The sequence below is a fragment of the Biomphalaria glabrata genome, chromosome 8, assembly GCF_947242115.1.
Source record: "Biomphalaria glabrata chromosome 8, xgBioGlab47.1, whole genome shotgun sequence".
In the NCBI taxonomy this organism is placed as follows: Eukaryota; Metazoa; Mollusca; class Gastropoda; family Planorbidae; genus Biomphalaria; species Biomphalaria glabrata.
Genome location: NC_074718.1, coordinates 34,748,707 through 34,761,184, shown reverse-complemented (window position 1 = coordinate 34,761,184; position 12,478 = coordinate 34,748,707). Strand labels below are relative to the sequence as shown.

The following is a 12,478-nucleotide window of genomic DNA, read 5'->3' as shown; positions in this document are numbered from 1 at the left end:
TGGCCACCTGACTTCATTCTATTCAGTTACTTGGGGGAAGAGGGCTGCTACACGCACGCATTGTTCTCTCTGTGAATCGCCCCCCCCCCCCCCTCTATAAATTTTCTTGTTCAACCGTCGCGGTATCACTCAGTCACTGAGTAGGCCGCCGAATGTGACATGGACTATCAGCACATACAAAATATCCTTACACAGCTAAAGTCATTGGACATAGCGTGTCTCTTCGTTTCTTTTCGCCAATTAACTTTAGTCTTTTAAATCAAGGTAAGGTTGTTGTCTTTTTTTTTGTATTAGACCTAGCATGCCCTACATTGAAATGTCCGTTTTGTTAATCGCAGTGTAAAATTACGAAAAGCTATAATAATAATAATAATAAAAGACAATAATAACACTATTACAAATACTCGCTACAAGAGGTTCTCGAGTTTACTGACCACTTATTGTACAGGGATAGGCCTACAAAGGACTGACAAAACGGTCGATTTTAATCGCCCTGAATTGCTGTTTATTGACATCGCCTCACAACTGTCTCATAATAACTGCAATGGCGTAGCAACCATGGCGCGAAGGGGTTCATTGTGCATCGGCCCATAACCATTATAGGCCCAAAGGTCCATCGACAGGGAAAAAAAAAATAAACACAATATGGGAGAATTTTAATGCATCAAAGTTTGATCATGTTTACGTTGTTAGAAGTCGTCACCTAATTGAGTGCAATGGCACTAATACGTTTAAACGCTAATAGATCCTACTTGCATTGGGACGCCTTTTCAAATGCACTGGTATGTGTACGTTTTTTTCCCCTTAGATATTTGAACACTGTATTTGTTGCACACCCAATCTCGGATAAATTTGGAACTTTAAACAATAATTTTGTGTACCCATAGACATATATATATATATATATAGATAGAGTAGAGTCACTATTGCGGAACAGTTTGCAGCTACTTTTAGTTTTCAATTTTTTGCTCCGTAATGGTTAGACCTATGGAAAAACTAAAAGTATCTAGGCATTGCCCATCCATTTTCCGATAAAAATTGACGCATTTTTAAGTTTTTCAACAGATATTTAAATTTTACATTCAAATCGACTGAGATATGGTCAGTCACAATTACGGAACAGGATTTTTTAAGAAGTCACAATTGCGGAACACGGTAAAAATGTCGGAACAAAGCCTATATAAAGCATATATTTATTAGTTTTATGTAATATTTGAACTCCTTATCCTTTACATTTAATTTTATTTTAATAAAGCTTAAGACCACACATTGTCACCTTTTGATTCTTTACCTCTTTAATTTAATTGACGTCACATTATATATAATACTCTGATTTCCCTTACAATGTTTTATTTTCCACTATTCTTTAATTCTTTTTTGTTATATTAATATTATATAGACCTATATGATATTGTTTGATATTATGATTTGTCCTCTTTTTGCTGGACGTCTGGTAATCATAAATTATATATTATATGTAACATGGGCGTAGCCAGGATTTTTTTCTTGGGGGTTGGGGTAGGGGGGAATTTAGTCCCCCCCCCCCACCCCACCAAAAAAATATATATATGTTTGTATGGATGGATGTTTGTGTGTGTACATAATTAATCTCTATTACATTTTGACCCTTCATTTTTTTGGAAGACGTTTATTGTGCCCTTGAATAGGTCTTCCTGGAGTTAGTGAAAAAATTGTAGACTCCACGCCCTTGCCAGCAAGGGGTCTGGGGGAGCTCACAACGCGGGGCCGTGCCCCGCCGCCAGGCACTATTTCTGGTATTGAAAGCCAACTAAATGCATATTCTGAGGTACCTACAGTGCATTATTTTGCTATTAAAAAGTTTTATTTCCAAAACCTAATGTGCTATCCTTACTGACATAGACCCTCCCACGCCGTTCGGCGCATTTGCTGGCAAGCTGTTTCCACAATGTCTGAAGCCTCTTCCCACCTGCTCTGAGGACCTCCATGAAAGTGTGGCGCTAAGTTATACTAGGATGTCATCGCAACTCTTATTATGCGTAATTCATTTTGTCGGAGAACATGCTTCGCAAATCTCATGCGACGCTCTGTCACAACCTTACTAAGGGGTCGACTCCCACTTCGGCATAGGATTTCCTTCATTTAGACCCAATCTCTATAATTGACTCCTAAAATCCGTCTTAGCCATCTTTGTAGAGCCACATTTAATGCTTTTCAATTTCATTGCACTTTATTAATGGAGCCCAGTTACTGGTAGACATGTGTAACTTCTCTTGACTACGATGTTGGAATTAGGTGACTATTTTGCTTTAGATGTTATATCGAAAAGGGAAGTTTTATCCTCAAAATCATCTGTTGGGGGGAGGGGTTAAACTAAAATATATCTGGAGTTGTTTTTTTTTTATTATTATTCAAACCCCTATTTAGCTACGGTCATAGAATTTGGTGACTGTAGTTTTCCTTTAGAAATAATATTGAAGATAGAGACTTTCAACCTTAAAACACTCTGTAGGGGGATTTTAAACTCAAAACTATCTTGAGGTGTTTTAAACTTTAATAAATGTCATCTGGAGGAGAGGGGTTGAAACTCAAAACCTCCCATTGGCTTGACTACGCTCAAAGGATTTTATTGTGTAATTTAGTTTTTTTTTTATATTGAAGAGTTTTTTTTTTGTTTTTTTTTACATCAAACCCCTTTGAAGGGAAATTTAAACTCAAAACACCCAATAGACTTGGCTACGATCATAGCATTTTGATTGCGAAATTTATTTATTTTTATTTTGAAGATTTATTATTTTAGCTTCAAACCCCGCTGGCGGGGGGGGGGGGTTAAGTAAAAACCATTTGGCTATGCTCATAGTATTTTGAGTGCGTAATTTGCTTTTTTTTATATTGAAGAGGTATTTTTAGCTTCAAACCCATCTGAAGAGGGGTTTAAACTCAAATGTCTAATTTGCTTTTTTATATTGAAGAGGGGTTAATTGTAAATTTTCAATAGGGGTTTAAAATAAAAATCTTCCTTAAATGTGCTCTTGAAATTTGGGGATTGTAGTTTGCATTTTTTTTAATAGAAGAGGGGGATTTAAATGCAAAACCACCTGGTAGGGAGTTTTAAACTCAATACCCCTTGGTAGTGGGTTTCAAACTCTAACCCCCTGGTAGGGGGTTTCAAACTCAAAACCCCCTGGTAGGGGTTTAGAACTTAAAACCCCCTGGTAGGAAGTTTTAAAATTAAAACCCCCTGGTAGGGGTTTTCAAACTCAAAACCCTCTGGTGGGGGTTTTAAACTCAAAACCCCATTGGCTGTGCTAGGGCAAGTGATGGTTTAGTATTAAAATTCCACCTAAAACAAACAAAATTAAAGCAAAAGGTCAGTCATTAAACTCCGACCCCGCCCCCCCCTGCGGGTTGAACCCCAAGAACCCCCCCCCCCTGGCTACGCCCATGATATGTAATATTATTGTCTAAATGTTTTTAAATTTATGTTTACTAATACAAACTCATATTTAAATTCAGATAATCTAAATCACTATGTAAATATTAAGCTAAATGCGCAGGTCAAATAAATGACATCTATAGTGTTCCACAATTGTGACTATCTTTAAAAAGGTAAAAACTGGGTTAACACCTCCCATTTTTTTTTAAATTAAATTCCTGGTAGATGGCTACGACATGAAGTTTTTCCACATCCATTTATAAACCTAAAAATATTTGTATCATGCAGGTGATGTGTCATTATCATTTTTACAAAGCCTTAAGCCCTGACCTATGCGGTTCTCCTGGTACGTGAAAAATAATGGACGATTCCACACCTGTCAACTTTAACCTGGAGTCAAAATTAATTTTCTGCTGTGAAAGGAAAACCCTTATATTGGAAATGTAGAGAAATGGACCATGCGCAGTTCCGTTACAGTAGTTTAGCAGAAAATTTCAAAACAAAGTAGATTCTAACTAATTTCGACGAGCTGTTCCGCAAACATGCCTGCTCCGCAATAGTGACTCTACTATATATAAACTGGACGATAAAGAACAAATTATTATGGGAAAAATTTGGGAAAAGATAAGTTTGTATGAGTTATACAGCAGTTATGAGCAGTGTAAAATTAATAGTATTTATAGTTTGTTTTTTTCAGCCATAACCTATATAAGTAATAGAACCCTTTCTGTATTATTATATCTCTAATCGTGCCTACCAAATCTATGTCAGGCGAGCATTCTGATAATCTTTTGTTATAAAATGTTTTCATTCTAGTTTATGTGGGTCTTCTGCTGAAAAAAAAATCCCTTAATAGATGTATTCAGCTTTAACTTGAATTTTGCCTATGACATCGCACCAAATGCAGAATCGGGCTAGTAGGCTACTAAATAAGATTATAATAACAAAATTACTAGCACACAATTATTGAATGACTGGTTCTTAGAGACAGTGGAGTTCAGTAACCAACATAAGGAAAATAACCTATACAAAAATGGGAAATAGAGCTGTAAGTGCGGAGTTCTTTCCACTTAAGATAAGGTTGTTTTTTGTTTTTCTTTTAAATGTAATTTTTTTTTTACTATGACTCTACTGATTATAATAATAGGATCATTATTGTGTATAGACCCACTGAGTGATTTAATGAACGGGGCCTAAATATTTTTTTAACATTCAAACTTCCTAATATCTAGTTAATTAGTTATCTCAAGATCTCTATAACGTTTTAATTGCATACATATCCGTGTCTCAAGTATCACGTTCCACATGAGACAGAGACACATAGAATGTTTGTAAAAATTTTTACAAGTATCGGATGTTCCTGAACATTATCTACATCCTAGCCCAAACTTCCCCCAGGACGACGGGCAGGATATGAACACGGGGCCATCGAGTTGATCGAACGGCAGGCCAGCGCACATACCGCACGATCAGACAGATTATCATTTTTTCAATTTGACTTCTTTAAATAGCTCAGATAAATATGTATTGTGGCAAGCGATAAACTTAATTAAAAAAAAAAGCAATGCTAAGAGTTGAATGGTGTTAGTTTACAGCAGTGATGCCCAAAATACGGCCCGCGGACTAGATCTGGCCCGCGACGTGGTTCCACGAAGATGTTAGTCGGCCCAAAGTGTAGAAATCCCCCTTCCAAACAAAAATAAAAGGTTGAAAAATGGGTTCTCACTTTTTATCTGATTGATTGGTATCACGATCTTTAACATTTGTGTGTTTATGAAATGGGACTCTGAATGTAGAATCTACCAGGAAAAGTGAACATAGCTTTACTTTTCGTTAAACATCATTAATAAGCCAACATATTTATTTTATAAGGAAAGTGTGGCTGTTTAAGAAAACAAAATAATTAAGTTGGCCATCACAGGAACCCGTTTCCTTGCCTTGCTAACTGAAACAGTATTGGGCACGAGTACTGGATCTACGTGATGTCGTCTTCCCAAAGCACCACAACCGACCAGATCCAGATTCGGTTCTGTTATTGCCCCCTTCACAGCAGACGGCTGTCATTATTAGACAGTTCATTGTGACGTGAAAGTTGTCGTTTCAAGATGTTTTGTTAAACAGTTGGACTCGGTGTACAGCAGTTAGGTACATAATTTATTGCATTTCTGTTTCACCCCACCTCACAAAAAGAAAAATTGGTTGTCTTGTTGTATTGTCATGGCCCGCCCAGTTGGCCTACATAAGTGAGTTTCTAAATAACAACTTGTTAATTGTACATTCCTTCACATTCACCACCTTCACCTAACCATTAGTCTGTTGGACAGTTGGGGCACCACACATGATATGTCGAACGTCTTCCTCCATTTTTTTTTTTTGCATTGATTCTATTAATCTCTTTGAATGACAGGTCTGCCCATTCTTTTATGTATTCTTCACATCGCTTTCTCTGTCTGCTTCTTCTTCTTTTATCCGGTGCTGATCACTGCAGGAAGGTGTTTGCTAGCCCTGAGGACCTCGTGATATGGTCATATAGTTTTAGCTAGCATTTTTTACAGTGGTCAACACTTCCTCGTGCGACATAATTGCTGTTGTCATCATGTTTCAAATTTCATCGTTTGTGATGGGATCTTTGTATGTGACTCCTAGGATCCTTCTACAGCATCTCGATTCCTCCTCTGTACATTTCTTATTGGGATAAAAACAATATATAACTGCAACATAAAGGCCCTACATAAACAATAAGTAAATTTGCGTGTTATGTAGCGTTGTGTGTTTAGTTTTGGGTTTTCAAGAATAACTGATTTCCGTTTGAAATGCCCTTATATTACTTTAGTGTTTGGGCAACAAGTAGCCCAGTTGTTATTCGTCTGAAGTCTTTTCCCCTTGTCTGAACTCTAAACGAGGTATTAACAGAGAGACCTACAAATAATTATATTCTTATAAGCCATAAGTAATATCTGTGGGTATAGTACGACACATAAGATAATCAAGGAATATTGTGGGCACAGAATAGTTTGAAATGTAAGATTGTCAACAACTTTTTGGGGTTTGTGCAAATCAATAGCAGACCTACAATCTATCTAAGCGTTATGACATGCTACCCACCGACCTCTTTCCGCGTTCAACCCACTTCTAAGAAAAAGAAATGCAATAGTAAACCCTGGCATGTTTATTACCCAACCACCTTAATCAGACTTACGTAATCCTTTATCTAAAGATATCGCATATATGATCAGGGATTCTCAAAATGTTTAACTAAGCTAACTTTTTACAAAACTTGTATCAACTAACTCTGTCTGTCTGTCTGTAAACATCATGTCTCCGATACCCAATCTCGGATCAATCTTAATTTGGCACATTATTTTTTTACCCGACAACACAAAATTAATTCTTTTAAATGTTAACCAATTAGTTAATTAATTAATTGGTAATAAATTATTTTGTTTGGTATCTCAAACAAGGGAAAGAAATAGTATTTGACTGAAGTAGTGGTTTAAGCTGAATTAGTCCCCTTTCCAAGGGAAAGAAATAGTATTTGACTGAAGTAGTGGTTTAAGCTGAATTAGTCCCCTTTCCAAGGGAAAGAAATAGTACGTGACCGAAGTGGTAGTATAAGCTCTATATGTCCCCTTTATACTAGGTTGTCGACTGAGGCTTAGTGAACACAATGAAATAGAAACAATAGATAACTATACAATCTTCCAGGTTCATAGACTCTTCACTAGCAGAGTATTACCGTGTTGGCTTGAGAAACCTGAGAAGGCTTTAGCACTCCCTTCTTCCTTCCCCCTTTCCAAACTGGTCCAGACAAGTGAAAGGATCACAGCACACTGAGAAAGTTAAACAAAAACAATAAAAACAAGGTTACAAAGACAGTTTGTGTTTAAACACAGACTGAAAATCGGCCCCGAAGTGGTCTACCTAAAGTCTTCACCAGGATTCGAACACGGGACTTCTGGTTCCAAGTGCTTTACCACTCAGCCACAGCATCCCCATATATTCATTTAGCATAAACTTATATTTTTTGAAATAATAATAATTAACCTTATCCATACATTCAAAATTAATAAAATGTAACATGTAATAAAGAGAAACTAAAAAAGATTTATTCTTCTTACAAAATTAGATAAATTGGCAACACAAAAAAAAATCATTCTTGACCTATTTTAGTTAGGTAGTGAGCTAGCTAGAAATGAATTGAAAGACTTGGAGTAGGTCTACTTGGGCCAGACATTCCCCTAGCAAAATAAAATCAATAGGGTATCTCCCTTGATCATTTGTCATACAAACTTGACATAGATCTAGCTAAATCTAGATTCAAGATCTAAGTCTAGGTCTAGAACTAGTTACTAGATCTAAGTCTAGTCTAGAATTATATCTAAATCTAGATCTAAGTGTAGATCTAATGCTAGATATAGATCTAGATATAGAATCTTGATATAGAATCTACTATATCTAGTCTAGAACTCGTATGAATTTACACGTTTAATCTTAAAATTACTAGACCTAGGCCAATAAATCATGAAACATGAATAGTAGGCCTTTTGTTACCGGGTAATGACATTACGAATGGTGTACTATGCTGTTCGTATCCGATTCATTTCTTAATGTGATACTATTGTTTACATAATAAATAAATCTGCACACCTAAGCTGTCAGAAGATAAGTTATTGCCTTAATAATTAAAATTGTGTTCAAATTTTTAATACTTTTAGTCTTATTTAGACTGTCAAGTGTATGCCCCTGTAATGAGGATATGTCATAACTGCGCGCTATAAAAGTAGTTCATTATTTTTTTAACTTATAACTGAAACGAAGTCGTATCAAAATTCTTTTTTAAATCAACATTTGAATCAGTATTCTATTCAATGAGTTAGTTAATAAATGGAAAATTTATTTTATAATGAACCATTGACACTTATACCATTGTGACCTTATATGCAAATTTTTTGTACCAATGCGCAAATCTATGAATTAAGCTTGAGTTATTAATGAAGAAGTCCATGACCTTTCATAAAATAGTTTCCTCCCCTGAAGTTTTTCATTGAAAAGTGGTGTAATTTTTTGAAAAATCTACTTGCAAATATAATTTTAAAAATTAGATGGTTCACTTTCGGTAAAGAAAAAAGTAGCCGTTGCATCAGAACTTTGAATGATCTAAAATATCATGATGTCCGATTTTCATTTTCTCTTCTAGTTTCCCAGATCTAAACGGGACGGACAGATGGACAGACAAGTCACACCAAACACAAAACTATTAGCGTCTTTTCCCCTATCGGGGGCCGCTAAAGATAGTTCCAATCGTTTAAATATTTTATGCCTAGGACAACCATATATAAAACTATAAAACTGATCCAAACTACAATTACACTTAATATTTAATAAGCTTCTTTTTTAAGGTATTTTAAATATGTTTTTCTTGTTATAGTGCCAACTTCGAAGTTCTACTTGTAACCGTATTGATTGTACACAAAAGGAAGCAAATTTTATAAAATGTACAAGTACTCTGTTTCTTTGTTCACAAATACCACTTGATGACATGATTTTAGATTTATTCATATTATCAAGTGCATTTATATTAAAGCCTGAAGAGGGTAGAGACCTCCAGAATAAGCTAGCTTTAAATAATCAGAAACAACAAACATTTTTGAAACTATGAAAACTATCAGACGGCCCTGTTTATTCTCTTCATTCAAAAGGATTAGTGTCGCTGAACTAAAAACATGTTTCTACTATCTAAACATATTTTCATGTGTTCATCAGAGCATCCTGTACATTGTCTAGTAGTTAAGTACTAATATAAAGCTGTTTATTTTTAATGGGTCGTTTATTGCATCGTTTATTCCCCACCCACCCACCCCATGTATAATGTTATGATATGTATGAATACAATGTAGGCACATACACACACGTACACTTTCTAGACATTTATTGATATTAAAAGACAGTAATTATTTAAACTTTTTTTATTGCAAGTCGATCATGGTGTGGAACAATATGCATACGAAGTCAGCAGTTGAGGGGAAAGTGAGCTAAAAGAAAATCTTCTCAAACATGAAGGGGACGACGTCATCAGTGGAGGGGAAATGAGCTAACAAGCAATTAGTGTGGACAATTTAACGTGGAAAAACAAATAAAGTAAATGCCTTTGAAAAATTGTTACTCATATCTTCCCGCATCGTTGTGGGAAGCGTGGTGGAGAGGCAAAGTACGTTTGAGCTTGGTTTGGCTTGGCTACCTATGAAGTGGGCTCGAGGTTCGACACCCGACTGAGCGCCTAAAGGCAGCACGGAAAACCTTCTCCCAGTTACCCCTCCCCCCCCCCCCCCACTGGTCCACAAATGAGATTGGACCATAGCGCTCTGAGCATGCTACAAGCATGAAAGTAGCGCTATATAAAAGCTATAATTACTATTATTATTTATTATCGTTCTGCGCCTTGCAAGCTTTCTCCAAAGAGATTGATCATAGGCGACTTCCACAGATTATTTTCAGCCGCTACCCACAGATTTTGGGTCTTCTAAGAATGTGCGACGCCATTTTATAACGTGTTTGTCGCTAGTTACTTTCCCCCCCCCCCCCAACCCAAATGATGCCCCAAAAACCGACCGCCCCAATATCATTATCATATATTTTGAATATATTTATTTTTATGGTTACTGGACACACTCACTTGTACACAAACGTAGATTGTAAACTAATATAGGACTAATAAAGACAGGGTGAGAAAGAAAAACGAAGCTATAGAGCTGACTAGATCAAATGTACGTGACAAAGTTCCCTATTTTCTAAATGTATACCTTGAGAGGCGTAGAAAACAGGTTGACACAATATATCTCGTACCTCAGGGCTGACAATGTTCTCACAACACCGTCATTGTCACTATCTCCCCATTCCCTATTCCCCAAATCATCTTTTCAAATCCTCTTTGTCTTATCCATCATAATACATTTTTTTCTAAAAGTACAGCTTGCTTCACTCCCCCACCCCTTTCCGCCCCTCCAGCCCACTTAAAACAAATCGTTTGAATTTACCACGTTGGTATTTTTATTTTTAGAAAAGAAAGGGGAAATAATCAATAAAATATACATTGCCTGTAAAGATCTCCTGGGCGTGAGAAGCAGTAAAGTTGAGCCTCAGTGTTTGATTATCGCACGTATTGTTTTGTTGTATTTTTACGTCAATCACCATCTGAAATTTATTGTCTTCTATTTTATAGTTTGCATACTATTGTGTAGCTCGGTCAAAAGCTAATATCACTGGCTACTGTATAGAAAAGGTACGAAGTCGACTAATGATTTTTTTTTAGCTTTGTTTTATAAGTTTCAAGCGTTCCTTCAGAGATGGTTATTACATTGTAATTTAAAAGTTTCGAAAGTTCCTTCAGAGATAAGTATTACAATCTAATCTAAAAGTTTCGAAAGTTCCTTCAGAGATGATTATTACTTTGTAATCTAAAAGTTTCGAAAGTTCCTTCAGAGATGGTTATTACATTGTAATCTAAAAGTTTCGAAAGTTCCTTCAGAGATAGTTATTACATTGTAATCTAAACGTTTCGAAAGTTCCTTCAGAGATGATTATTACTTTGTAATCTAAAAGTTTCGAAAGTTCCTTCAGAGATGGTTATTACTTTCTAATCCAAAAGTTTCGAAAGTTCCTTCAGAGATGATTATTACATTGTAATCTAAACGTTTCGAAAGTTCCTTCAGAGATGGTTATTACTTTCTAATCCTAAAGTTTATAAATGATTCTTCTATCTATGTCCTAGTTCAATCCCTCTGCAGACATTGGGCAGGGTTCAAACTCGGGAACATTAGGATGACAGCCCAAAATCTAGAGCACAGGACCAGGCAGGTGAAAGGAAATAAACCCTTATGGGAGTGGCAACTCCTCCCTCCCCAAAATTTTGTTTTTCATTTTCTTCTACGAATTTTAATTGATCCCCCTAAACTATCTCTCAAACACACACAAACACACACACATATACATGCATATCTCAGGGGCGGACTAGCTATATGGGCAGTTGGGCAAATGCCAGGTGGGCCGGTACCCAAGTGGGCCGGTAGGGCCACCGAAAGGGCCGCATGAATGCAGTAAATTGTTTTGAGATTTATATTATTCTCTTAAAAGGCAACACTTTGAGCGTCATGATTAAATAAAAATATTGTTTACACTTTTCAAGTCTAATACTAATCTAAAGCATGGACGTAAATATCCTTCATCCGTCTATGACTCTATAGTGCTTATAGTAGACGTCCCTAAACGATCAACAAGAAAATTAAGGCATTTATTTCTTATAGAGATCGACGTTAGTGTGAATATATTCGGATGAATCTATAAAGGGATTCCAAGTCCTGTAGAGGACATGTCCAGTCACATACGAATTCTTAATTTTTGTTTGATGGAGTTGGCCCGCTACGAAGTCCTTCACAAATCACAATTATTATCATGAGCAGGGTTGAAATGTGTTGATTGGAATCAAAATGCAAAAGAATCTAAAAAAGAAGGAGCAGTAAATAAGTAATAATAACTATTGCTGGAATGCTGTGCAAAACAATATTACAAAGAGAGTTTATGTTATCACACAAACTCAGAGGCGGCCCCCATCGAATTCACCAATGGACCAGGAATATTCAAGCAATAGTCTTGTTTTGATCGTTTAAAGTAATAATTTTTTTTTAATCATTAGGCGTTATTTTTCACATAAAAGCAAACAGGACGACACGTCGTCTTTGATAAGACTCTTCTAACTCTTCTGGAATAAGTAGAGTAACGTTAAAAGATCACCTAAGAACTTTTTTTTTTAATTCAGGATCTTTGGGCGCTCTAATGGGTACCTGATATTAGTTGGGGAAAAGCGGTTGGTCGTTGTGCTGACCACATTTCTCCCTCGTAAACCGTAGGCCACAGAAACAGATGACCTTTACATTATCTGCCATATAGACCACAAAATCTGAAAGGGGAACTTTACTTACTTTACTACTGGGTAATTGTGTGCTTTTCGCATCAGATTCACTTTTTAATAATTACATAAAAATAAATCTGCACCCCCTAAGCAGTAAG

General features: G+C 36.1%; 2 protein-coding genes across 2 annotated transcripts in view; both read left to right on the top strand.

The window, feature by feature from the left end:
* Positions 1 to 12,478, top strand: part of LOC106078941 (beta-1,3-galactosyltransferase 4-like) — a 70,797-nt gene that overhangs the window by 6,678 nt on the left and 51,641 nt on the right. The window lies entirely within an intron of this gene.
* Positions 64 to 12,478, top strand: part of LOC129927880 (beta-1,3-galactosyltransferase 1-like) — a 36,178-nt gene continuing 23,763 nt past the window's right edge. The window contains exon 1 of the mRNA XM_056039531.1: positions 64 to 264. The gene's annotated coding sequence lies outside the window, so the exon portion shown is untranslated. The remainder of the gene's footprint in view (positions 265 to 12,478) is intronic.